The sequence below is a fragment of the Prionailurus bengalensis genome, chromosome X (genome assembly GCF_016509475.1).
Source record: "Prionailurus bengalensis isolate Pbe53 chromosome X, Fcat_Pben_1.1_paternal_pri, whole genome shotgun sequence".
NCBI lineage: Eukaryota > Metazoa > Chordata > Mammalia > Carnivora > Felidae > Prionailurus > Prionailurus bengalensis.
Window position 1 is genome coordinate 64,037,554 of NC_057361.1, and position 13,641 is coordinate 64,051,194.

The following is a 13,641-nucleotide window of genomic DNA, read 5'->3' on the forward strand; positions in this document are numbered from 1 at the left end:
CAAATCAGAGGTGAGGTCTCAAAACTTTTCAGATAATAAAACAAAGCAAAGCAAAATACCAGAAAACCTTCCTGTTGGGGAATGCTTTTTATGTTAAGGCATTAAAGGCCCTCCTAAAATTCAGAGACAAGAGGGGTAGAGCTTTATCTGTCACAAATTTTACCTAAGGACAGCGAACCTTACTTGCTTAATAGCTTCCTCTTCGTAGCTGTGACCACTACTTGTGGAGATGAATTACAAGTGAGGGATGAAAGGCAAGACTCAAGGACAAAGTTTAAGTGAAGATGCTGCTATAAATAGGATCTCATACAATTTAAGAAATGTGAGAGCCCCCTTGCAGTCTCCTCTCTAGAAAAATTTGAAATAGGTTGTGTAGTCTTTCACATAATGTATCTATTGCCCTCAAGTGGCCCCCAGCTTTTCATTGTTAGCACCCTGCCCCACGCTCTCAGACCTGTTGATAAACTGAAGGGCTGTCATTACTTCAACATTACTTGCTTCATTCAACTCACCCAATCAAAACTTTTTATTTCTTCATCGCAGTGTTTATCACCAAGTAATAGGGGAAAAACCGAGATTAACTCCATCCATCCTGAAATGCCAATGACCTTTAAATATGGCCAGAAGTATTTGCAATTATTTGGAAAGAATATTTTTAATCCAAATAACTTAATTGAAAAACATCTGGTCTTGTGGAAGAGGTTGTTTTGGGGAAAGTAGATAGACCCCAGGATCAACTTTCCTCACCTCTTCTTGCTTCTTGCAGCTTTTTACCTTACACTTTTCCATCCACCATTTCTTTAACATCACATCCCCATTGTGATGGGAAGAGCACTGGATTTGGAGCCCACAGGACCTATTTGCAAAATCCCAGTTCTGCCACTTACCACCTGGGTGACTGTTAGTTTCCTCTTGTTGCTGTAACAAATTACAGCAAACTTGGTGTCTTTTTAAAAAATGTTTTACATAACATTTATTCATTTTTGAGAGAGAGAGAGAGAGAGAGAGTGCAAGCAGGTGAGGGCAGAGAGAGGGAGACAGAATCCAAAGCAGGCTCCAGGCTCTGAGCTGTCAGCACAGAGCCCGACACGGGGCTCGAACTCACGAACCATGAGACCATGACCTGAGCTGAAGTTGGCCACTCAACTGACTGAGCCACCCAGGCACCCCTAAAGTAATCTGATTTTCTCAGAAGTAATCACTTGGAGTCAGGAAATGTAATCATTTGAGACTAAGAAGAAAAGTTAAGGTACTTAAAAGCAGTTTCTATCTCCAAGAGCTCTATTTATCGAGTGTCTTTAACCAATGATTTTAAGTTGATGTTAGACCACTAAAAGATTTACTTGATGTTTATTTTTGCCTTCTCTGAAGCATATGTGCTTCTCCTTATCTCTTAGGGTATGATACACTGATTCTCCACATTTACATGTTACTCAGTGAACAAATACATAAGAAAGTATGATACACTCCTATAATTTATACCAGCGTAGTATTTCCATGGGCTTTGAAGGTGCTGTAGTCCTTCCTTATATTTGCCCTTAAAATGAACCGTCAGGTTCCCCCAAGGTTTTGGCTTTATTTGTCTGTCTTTGAAACTACATTTTCTTTTGTTGCCATCATATCTGCTTATGTTGTGTTTTTCATACCTTCCACCTCTCTAAAAGTCATTACCTGAGCCTTTGTTATCACTTTTGACTGTGCTGCATTTAGCTACATTTCTAAGTTTCTGATTCTTGCAAGTTTGTGGAAGCAAAGGATTCTTTAACCCACATCAGCCTTGACCTAAGTGTACCACTTTAGGGGGGCTAGGTAGCTCAGTCGGTTAAGCATATAACTCTTGATTTCAGCTCAGTTCATGCTCTCATGGTTCATGAGTTTGAGCCCTATGTTAGGCTCTGCATGGGGATTCTCTGTCCCCCTCTGTGTCCCTCCCCTGCTTGCTCTCTCTCAAAAAAAAATATTAAAAAAAAAAATAAGTGTACCACTTTACTTAAAGCTCATGATCTGGAGCTCCTGGTCTAGCAAGCCATGAAAATGCCAATAAATGTTTTAAAATAAAGCTTGTATTTATTTTTTAATGTTTTTTTTTAAGTTTATTTTTTTTGAGAGAGAGAGAGAGAGAGAGCAAGTGGAGAGGGGCAGAGAGACAGGCAGAATTCCAAGCAGGCTGTGCAACGTCAGTGCAGAGCCTGATGCGGGGCTCGAACTCATGAACCCATGAGGTCAGGACCTAAGCTGAAGCCAAGAGTCAGAGCTTAACTGATTGAGCCACTCAGGTGCTCCTGAAGCTTTTATTTAAACATCTATTTTGTTCAACCTTGAAGTTTTACTAATAAGAACAAATGGCCAATGCCAATGAATATTTGGGCTTCAATGTAGCAATGACAGCAGGTAGCCAGTGCCAGAAACAGAAGACTGGCCAAGCAGATGGAGAATAGACCCTCTGCGCAGGCAGCATTAAAACTTAGGCAGAGGGGCGCCTGGGTGACTCAGTCTGCTAAGCGTCCAACTTCAGCTCAGGTCATGGTCTCATGGTTCGTGAGTTCGAGCCCCGTGTCGGGCTCTGTGCTGACAGCTCAGAGCCTGGAGCCTGCTTTGGATTCTGTGTCTCCCTCTCTCTCTGCCCCTCCTCCACTCATGTGCTCTCGCTCTCTCTCTCTTTCCTCTCTCAAAAATAAATGAACATTAAAAAAGTTAAAAAAAACTTAAGCAGAAGACCTTAAATCAGCATCTGGATAAAAGTAATATCCAGGCATGGTTAGGTCGACATATAGGGGCCTTGGCCAGGGGAGGAATTGGAGAACAAAGCCTGCCCATAATCCAGAGAGGCGTGCCCAGAGGAGGACTATGTGGGGGACTTGCCACAGAACCCTGCTTAGTGGGAAGGTGGGGGATGTCGCTCTGAGGTTAAAACCTGCTCCAGGTGGGTGAGCTGTAGCTCCCCAAATGGATTTAAGAAGATGTGGTGTTCAAGGTCATGGAAGTCCTGGGAGAGGAGGCCTAGGGCATGGAGCTATGGGTCATGGTGAAATTGGTTATAGAGGTCAGGGTATGATGAGTTGGGGAAGAGGGAGCTTTGAATGCTGAGGTGGAGGCTGTGGGCCAGGGAGAGGTACCCTCATTCACCCTGTACTGACCTGGGAGCAGCTGGACAACCAGTGGGATACATACATGTTGAAAATGAAAGGACACCTGGATGCCAAGTTGAATGCCTACATGGCACAAAAAGATCCCCAAACCAATGACTGAAATGTGCCCACCCTCCTGGGAGAGACTCTTGTTCAAAAGTCACCACATCTGTAAGTAACTTTGAGATAACAGATGGAGAAGAAACCTGATTGATGATAGAAGGACTTACTACAATAGGCTATGGACTTACTTTCTCCAATTTGTGCCTTTAGTGTGTTCCTTTTACTTTTTTGATACTGTGTTGTATGAAACCATTTTTTGCTCTGGCTTAGGTTTTCTTGTGTTTTTTTTTTTCCCTCATTGCTCTGACTTTTCTTTGAATGTGAATGTGGTGTCCTTTTGGCTAGGACACCCTCTTCCCATCTCTGCCTGCCTTCACCTGTCACATGCTCTGATGTTCTAACATTTCCTCTCTTCATTTCTGTGTCCCCATGAAAATGCCCCAGAAGGAGCCGATCAGTGTTCTTTCTTAATGGCTAGGTTTCTGAGAAACGGTTCTGTTCTACATCATCTTTAATAACCTCTTAGAAATGTTTAGAAAATCTGGAGCTCAAAAATGAATTCTCCACATTGGTATTTTAGTGTAGTAAATTGGGAGCACTGACATAGCTGCAGGGCCACATAACAGGTTATATGAGGTAGTACCTCTGGTTTGATTAAAGCTACTTCCGTGTACATTGACACCATGTAATGATTGTGCTGGTTCGGGTATGTACATGTTCTACCCTGGAATGAGATGTATAAACTTTCCTCTTGCTTTGTATCATGTCCAGAGAGTTACTGTTGAGATGGCTTACACCTACACTAGAGAGGAAATAGCCATTTGGTTTGGCAGATGTTTCAGAAGAGAAGGGGATAGAATGTTGGCAGGTATCTGATGGGAGTGGTCAGAAGATACCCATGCTGAAATGCTGTTATCCTTATGTTTATCCCAAACCAATCTTGGGATTCTCCATTCATTGGCTTTGTTTGACCCTCTTTTTATTTCCCTTGAGGTTTAACTAAGTTCAACCATACTCTGTCAACTGTTCCAGTTTTCAGTGGAATCTTGTATTTCTGGTTCATTATAACAAGAAATCATTCTCAAAACAACAACAAACCCCATACTTTGACCCTGTTCTTTAAAGACCATGTGGTGACACCTTCACTGTCTGTGAATTTTGTGGGAGAGAAGACTTGGCCATCTGCTTTGCTCATCCCTGTTACTAGGAGAAGTTATCACAGTACCATAAGCAAATCAATCCTAAATCTGTTTCTCCTTCCTCCTTACCTCCTCCCTCCAGGTATTTCTCCAGTAGCACTGACTGGGAAATTGGATGGCTTCACGTCAGACCCAGAAGAAATGGGAGATAGTTGTGAATTGGTTTAAGAAAATAATCTAAAAAAAATAATTGCTTTTTTCATTGTAGGGAGATGATAAAGTACATAAAAGTAAATGTTACTTCCTTGTAGAATTATATTTCATTGGTTTAGGCTGTGTTTGGTTGGAGGAGCTTGTGTAAATCAGAATGTCCAGATCAGCATTATGGTATATTTGCTCACAAAAATAGCACTTAATGGCACCATGAATTTATCCCATAAATTACTTGTATGATGAGATAGAGTATGTCTTTGATCTTGTCCTTGTTGCTGCTCAGTTGGGAGAACTGATCACAAATGGTTTCTGGAAAGAAATATGTAAAGAAGCCATCTCTGAATAGCAAGGAAGTTGAGGATGTCTTGCTGTTTTAGGAGTGGTGTCAATTGGTGTGACATTTCATTTAAAATTTTTTTTATGGTTTTCTAAATTGTCCCAGTTAAAAAGTTTTTCACAAAGGTATCGGCCTCAGAACATATGCAGTGTTCAGAAGAGCTGGCAGTGGCTTGAGGAAGACAGATCCAGGATCACAAGGAGGAGGAGACACTAGTCCAACCCACCAGCAGAATTAGTTTGGATCAAGAGAAACCACTCAGGTGCCTAAGTGAACAGATATACCATCACAGCTCTGTTCTTTATTGGACGGGTGACCTTAGACTACTTAATTACTCAGTGTCTTGGGTGCCTGGGTGGCACAGTCAGTTAAGCATCTGACTCTTGATTTTGGCTCAGATCATAAACTCACAGTCATCAGATGGAGCCCCATGTCGGGCTCCATACTGTGCATGGAGCCTGCTTAAGACTCTCTCTCCCCAGGAGGAGTTAGGATGGCAGAGAAATAGGGGGACCTGGGGCTTTCCTCATCTTTTAAACACAGCTGTATTGAGGTCAGATTACTTGGAACACCCAGGAAATTGATCTATGTAGTGACAGATCTCCACAGTTGGAGGGAGACAGCTTGGCAGGTGTGAGTTGCATGGTTGTGAATTGGGGGAGAGAAAAATGGCTGCACTGTGGAGGGGAGGGAACTCTTTCCATGGAGAGACAAGGGAGACAAAAAGAGAGAGAGGGGTTGAGATCGTGTGGCATTGAGTTAGCACAAGAGGAAAACCTTTCTGGACCACGGACTGGGGAGAGAGAAATACTGAGTGTACCACTTCTTTTTTGCAAACAGCTTTTGGAGCTCGGACTCTGAGGTTTTGAAAGTGCATAACTTTTTCTGGAGTGGAGCTCATCTGTGCACTCCTGGGGAGGAGGGAGCTGGCCCCAGAGTGCATAATGTGGTTTAGCAATCTTCAGGGTGCACTGAGACAGAACAGTCCCCTTCCTTGAGTACTTGTGGAAGAGGGTTTATTGCCTCCCCAAGGACAAAAGACCCTGAAGGTGCCAGCCAAAGACCTTTCATCAGCAGGGTGAAGTTCTACTCCAGAGGAGGGCAGTGGATCATGCAGTGCCAGGCCCTTTTAAGACTTTGGGTTTTGAATCCCAGCTGTGGGCCAAAGAAAAACCGCAAGAGAGTTTGGTGCAGGGCGAGCTGACTTCCCTTGCTATTCTATGGGGGCTTCTTGACAGCAGGGGTTGAGATCCCCATTCTGGGGATAAGAGATTGGGGTGGCTCCTTTCCCCTCCCTCCACACCAACAGTGTGGGACTTCAGAGTGCAACACAGCAGCCCCCAGTGGAGGTGGGACCCGCTTGCAACAAATTCTGCCCCACCATGCCTGGCAACTGCTTATTTACTGGGCCAAGACTGACTCTGAGCCAACACAGCTGGCCTCTCTTCCATGAGGCCAGCACAGTCACCACCACCTAGGCACCAACAGGCAAGTCTTTTTTTCTAACCCCTGCTTCTTTTTTTCTTTTGGAATCAAGCTCATAGTTCCTTATTATTATTTATTTTTTATTTCCTTTTCTCTTTTTTGGGGATCAGACTTTTTTATTACTTTTTTTTCCTTATTTATTCTATTCTTCTGCTCCCCCCCCCCATTTTTCCTTTTTTTATCTTTGAAATCATATTTATAGTTTTTGATTCTCTGTTTGGTTTCCTTTGTTCTCTTTATCTACTTTATTGGTATCAGTCTCCCCCTTTTTTTCCCCAGAGTTACATCAACAAAATAAATCAAATCACACCTAGTCAAAGGTCCAAACACTACACCACTGCAAGCAAAGAGGAGCTCTAGAGGACTGACCAGTGGGAAAGAGAAGCCACACGCAAGAGTAGAATGCACACAACATTCACCAGAGACACTTCCTGAAGTGCCAAGCCCTGGACAGTGTATGACTCCTTTCTAATATAGTAGTACTGTCAGGTACAGGAAACATAAAAACTTTTAAAACACACAAAAGACAGAAACTTAGCCAAAATTACAAGATGGAGGAATTCTCCCAAAGAGAAAGGTAAAGAAGAAATCACAGCCAGGAATTTGCTCAAAACAGATATAAGCAATATATCTGAATTAGAATTTAGAACAACAGCCATAAGACCATTAGCTGCATTTGAAAAAAGCATAGGGGCACCTGGGTGGCTCAGTTGGTTAAGCATCCAACTTCAGCTCAGGTCATAATCTCACAGTTCCTGGGTTTGAGCCCCATGTTGGGCTCTGTGCTGACAGCTCAGAGCCTAGAGCCTGCTTCAGATTCTGGGTCTCCCTCTCTCTCTGCCCCTCCCCGCTCATGCTCTTTCTCTCTCTCTCTCTCAAAAATAAATTAAAAAAAAAAAGAAAAAAAGCATAGAAGACATCAGAGAAACCCTTGCTGCAGAGATCAAAGACCTAAGAACTAGTCAGGATGAATTAAAAAATGCTATAACTGAGATGCAAAATAAACTAGATATAGTGACAGTGAGGACTGAAGAAGCAGAGGAGAGAATAGGTGAAATAGAAGATAAAATTATGGAAAATAAAGCTGAAAAAAACAGGGAAAGGAAATTACTAGATCACAGAGGGGATAATTAGAGAACTAAGTGATTTTACGAAATAAAACAATATCTATATCATTGGAGCCCCAAAAGATGAAGAGCAAGAAAAAGGGGCAGAAGGTTTATTTGAACAAACTATAGCTGAGAACTTCCCTAATCTGGGGAAGGAAACAGGCATCTAAGTCCAAGAAGCACAGAGAATTCCCTTAAAATCAACAAAAACAGACCAACACCATGACATAGCATAGTGAAACTTGCAAAATACAAGGATAAAGAGAATTCTGAATGCAGCCAGGGACCAAAGGTCCTTAACCTATAAGTGTAGACACATAAGGTTAGTAGCAGACCTGTCCACTGAAACTTGGCAGGCCAGAAAGGAATGGCAGGAAATATTCAATGTGCTGAATAGGAAAAATATGCAGCCGAGAATCCTTTAACCAGTGAGACTGTCATCCAGAATAGGACAGGTAAAGAATTTCCCAAAGAAGAACTAAAGGAGTTCATGACCACTAAACCAGCCTTGCAAGAAATTTTAAGGTGGCTCTCTGAGTGGAGGAAAAATAAGAAGACCAAAGCAGCAAAGACTACACAGGACCATCACCAGAAACACCAAATTTACAGATAACACAATGGCACTAAATTCATATCTTTGAATAATCACTCTGAATGTAAATGGACTAAATGCCCCAATTAAAAAATATAGGATATTAGAATGGATAAAAAAAAAGATCCATCCATATACTAGCTACAAGAGACTCATTTTAGACATGACATTTGTACATTGAAAGTGAGGGAATGGAGAACCATCTATCATGCTAGTGGAGGTCAAAAGAAAGCCAGAGTAGCCATACTTAAATCAGACTAACTAGATTTTAAAACAAAGACTATAACAAGAGATGAAGAAGGGCATTATATCATACTTTACAGGTCTATCCAACAAGAAGATCTAATAATTATAAATATTTATTCCCCCAACTTGGAGGCACTCAAGTATATAAATCAATTAATCACAAACATAAAAAAACTCATTGATAATAATACCCATATAGTAGCAGATTTTAATACCTCGCTTACAACAATGGACAGATCGTCTAAGCAGAAAATCAACAAGGAAACAATGGCTTTGAAGGACACACTGGACCAGATGGACTTAACAGATATATTCAGAAATTTTCATTCTAAAGCAGCAGAATACACATATTTGCAGATCACAACACTATGAAACTTGAAATCAATTACAGGAAAAAATTTGGAAATACCTCAAATACATGGAGGTTAAAGAAAAGCCTATAAAATGAAAAGGTTAACCAGGAAATTAAAGAAGAAATTTAAAAATACATGGAAGCAAATGAAAATGAAAACATGACAGTCCAAACCCTTTGGGATGCATCAAAAACAGTCCTAAGAGGAAAGTACATTGCAATTCAGGCCTATCTCAAGAGCAAGAAAGGTCCCAAATACACAACCTGACTTTATACCTAGAGAAGGATCAACAAATAAAGCCCAAAGCCAGCAGAAGAAGGGGAATTATAAAGATTAGAGCAGAAATAAATGATATAGAAACAAACAAAAACCCCACAGTAGATCAATGAAAGTAAAAGCTGATTTTTGAAAGAATAAACAAAACTGATAACCCCCTAGCCAGACCTCTGAAAAAGAAAAGAGAGAGGACCCAAATACATGAAATAATGAATGAAAGAGGTGAGATCACAACCAACACCACAGAAATACCACATGCTAGAAATGTTAGAACTGATCCATCCATTCAGCAAAGTCTCAGGATATAAAATCAACGTACAGAAATCTCTTGCATTTCTATACACCAATAATGGAACAGGAGATAGAGAATTCAAGGAATTGATCCCATTTACAATTGCACCGAAACCCATAAGATACCTAGGAATAAACCTAACCAAAGAGGTAAAAAAAAAAATGTCTGTATGCTGAAAACTATAGAAAGCTTATGAAAGAAATTGAAGAAGACACAACACTTGGGAAAACATTCTATGCTCATGGATTGGAAGAAAAAATATTGTTAAAATGTTGATACTACCCAAAGCAATCTACACATTCAATGCAATCCCTATCAAAATAACACCAGCATTCTTCACAGAGCTAGAACAAACAATCCTAAAATTTGTATGAATCCACAGAAGACTTCAAATAGCTGAAGAAATGTTGAGAAAGAAAACCAAAGCTGGAGACATCACAATTCCGGACTTTGAGCTGTATTGCAAAGCTGTAATCATCAAGACAGTATAGTACTGGTAGAAAAACAGGCACATATATCAATGTAATAAAATAGAGAACCCAGAAATGGACTCACAAACATATGGCCAGCTAATCTTCAACAAAGAAGGAAAGAATATCCTGTGGAAAAATGACATTATCTTCAGCAAATGTTGCTGGGAAAATTAGTGACATGCAGAAGAATGAACCTGGACCACTTTCTTACACCATACACAAAAATAAATTCAACATGGGTGAAAGACCTAAATGTGAGACAGGAAACCATTAAAATCCTAGAGGAGAACACAGGCTTTGACTTTGGCCTCAGCAACTTCTTACTAGACATGTCTCTGGAGACAAGGGAAATAAAAGCAAAAGTGAACTATTGGGACCTCATCAGGATAAAAAAGCTTCTGTGCAGTGAAGGAAACCATCAGCAAAATTAAAAGGCAACCAACAGAATGGGAGAAGATATTTGCAAATGATATATCAGATAAACGATTAGTATCCAACATCTGTAAAGAATTTATCAAACTCAACACCCAAAAAACAATCCAATAAAGAAATGGGCAGAAGACATGAATAGGCACTTTTTCAAAGAAGACATCCAGATGGCTAACAGACACATGACAAGATGCTCAACATCACTCATCATCAGAGAAATACAAATCAAAACCACAACGAGATACCACTTTATGCCTGTCAGAATGGCTAAAGTTAACAACTCAGGAGCACCTGGGTGGCTCGTTTGGTTAAGCATTCGACTCTTGGTTTTGGCTCAGGTCATGATCTCATGGCTTGTGATTTCGAGCCCTGTGTTGGGCTCTATACTCACAGCACACAGCTTTCCTGGGATTCTCTCTCCCCTATCTCTCTGGCCCTCCTCTGCTTATTCTCTCTCTCAAATAAAATACACTTTAAAAATTGTAAAATTAACAACTCAGGAGCAACAGATGTTGGCGAGGATGTGAAGAAAGAGAACTGTTGGTGGGAATGCAAACTGGTGCAGCCACCCTGGAAAACAGTATGGATGTTACTCAAAAAGTTAAAAATAGAACTACCCTATGCCCAGCAATTACACTACTAGGTATTTATCCAAAGGATAAAAAAATGCTGATCGAAGGGACACATGCATCTCAATGTTTAGAGCAGTGCTATTAACAATAGCCATATTATGGAAGAAGCCCAAATGTCCCCACACACACACACACACACTGGAATATTACTTGGCACACACACACACACACACACACACACACACACTGGAATATTACTTGGCAATTAAAAAGAACTAAATCTTGCCATTTGCAACAACATGGGTAGAGCTAGAGCGTATTATGCTTAAGCGAAATAAGTCAGTCAGAGAAAGGGAAGTATATGATTTTACTCATATGATACATGGAATTTAAGAAACAAAACAGATGAACTTAGGAGAAGGGAAGCAAAAATAAAATAAAATAGAAATAGAGAGGGAGACAAGCCTTAAAGGACTCTTTTATTTTAAAAAAAATTTAAAAATGTTTACTTTTGAGAGAGAGAGAGAGCATGCAAGCAGGGGAGGGGCAGAAAGAGGGAGATACAGAATCTGAAGCAGGCTCCAGTCTCTGAGCTGTCAGCACAGAGCCTGACGCAGTGCTCAAACCCGTGAACCACGAGATCACGACCTGAGCTGAGGTGGGACGCTCAACCGACTGAGCCACCCAGGTGCTCCAAGAGACTATTAAATATAGAGAACAAACTGAGGGTTGCTGGAGGGGAGGTGGGTGGGGGGATGGGTTAAATGGGTGATGGTCATTAAGGAGGGCACTTGTTTGGATGGGTGTTGTAAGTGATGAATCACTGAATTCTACTCCTGAAACCAATAGGAGGTACAAACTTCCAGTTGTAAGATAAATAAGTTCTGGGGATGCAGGGTACTACAGGATCACTATAGCTAACCAAACTTTGTATATTGGTAAGTTGCTAAGAGAGAAATCTTAAAAGATTTCATCAAAAAGAAATAAGTTTTGGGGCGCCTGGGTGGCGCAGTCGGTTAAGCGTCCGACTTCAGCCAGGTCACGATCTCGCAGTCCGTGAGTTCGAGCCCCGCGTCGGGCTCTGGGCTGATGGCTCAGAGCCTGGAGCCTGTTTCCGATTCTGTGTCTCCCTCTCTCTCTGCCCCTCCCCCGTTCATGCTCTGTCTCTCTCTGTCCCAAAAATAAATAAAAACGTTGAAAAAAAATTAAAAAAAAAAAAAGAAATAAGTTTTGTAACTATGTGAGGAGATGGATGTTAACTAAACTTATTGTGGTAATCATTTCACAATACATACATTACCAAATCATTGTGTTGTATACCTTAAACTTACATAATGTTATCTGTCAATTATGTCTCAATAAAACTGGGGGGAAAATAATATGGGCTCCCTATGTATATCCTAAGCTACGTGGTGCTGTAATATGCTGTGCAAATTATCACAGTGCCTTAAAAATGTACTTCCTTTCTCAGTCTAGTAAACTCTCTAAAATAGCAAAATAGCATATGCAAATTTACAGTTAATTTTCATTTTGACCACTGCAGTATTTCTTGATTATGTTTCACCACACCTAAGAAGTGTCAGGAATGAGCAGTAGGAAGGAAGGAATAGAACTATATAGATAGAATTCTGGACCCGCATTACCCACAGTCCAAGCAGTAGCCTTTGGGGAACAGGCCTTTTGAGGCCTGTGTTTGCACCACTTATGCTGAGGTGGTAAGAGCACTGGATTTGAGATCAAGAGGCCTGGATTTGTTTTGTTTTGTTTTGTTTTGTTTTGTTTGTTTGTTTGTGATGCTCAACATCACTCATCATCAGAGAAATACAAATCAAAACCACAATGAGATACCACCTCACACCTGTCAGAATGGCTAACATTAACAACTCAGGTAACAACAGATGTTGGCGAGGATGCAGAGAAAGAGGATCTCTTTTGCACTGCTGGTGGGAATGCAAACTGGTGCAGCCACTCTGGAAAACAGTATGGAGGTTCCTCAAAAATAAAATATAGAACTATCCTACAAGCCAGCAATTGCACTACTGGGTATTTATTCAGGGGATACAGGGCACATAAAGGGGCACATACACTCCAATGTTTATAACAGCAGTATCAACAATAGCCAAAGTATGGAAAGAGCCCAAATGTCCATTGATGGATGAATGGATAAAAAAGAGGTGGTACACATACACAATGGAGTATTACTCAGCAATCAAAAGGAATGAAATCTTGCCATTGAAACTACGTTGATGGAACTAGAGTGTATTATGCTAAGGGAAATTAGTCAGAGAAAGACAAATACGACTTCACTCATATGAGGACTTTAAGACACAGAACAGATAAGGGAAAGGAAGCAATATAACAACAGGCAAGGGGACAAAACATAAAAGACTCATAAATATGGAGAACAAACGGAGGGTTACTGGAGGAGTTGTGGGAGGGGGGATGGGCTAAATGGATAGGGGGCATTAGGGAATCTACTGAAATTATTGCTGCACTATATGCTAATTTCAATGTAAATTAAAAAATAAAATTTAAAAATAAAAAAAATTTAAATGACTGTAGTAAGTGACATTATTGAGTCAATGTCACTCTCTTAATCTGCAAATAAACCTTTACGCAGTCAGTGTCTAGAAACATCTACGAGCTTATTTTTATAGTTCCAGAGTGAATAGATCCTCTACACTGTTCTCACTTTTGCATTGTGTGTCTGCATTCTCTTCGGCTAATTGTAACTCACTCAAGTCGCTACTGTTTTAAATGAACACATATGTAGATACCAGGGCCTCTTTTTTAACCTCAATTATAGTTAATTTTATTTTAGATATAATAATTACATCTACTCAGTAATGAAAATCCCTTCTGGGAGTCTATGAACTATTATATTTTTCATGCTTAAAAATTTATCCTCACTATATTACCTTTTATCTCATAACT

At 40.5% G+C, this 13,641-nt stretch overlaps 1 pseudogene; it reads left to right on the top strand.

The window, feature by feature from the left end:
* The first annotated feature begins 229 nt into the window (after positions 1 to 229).
* On the top strand, positions 230 to 3,286 carry LOC122477082 (annotated as a pseudogene).
* Positions 3,287 to 13,641: the final 10,355 nt, after the last annotated feature.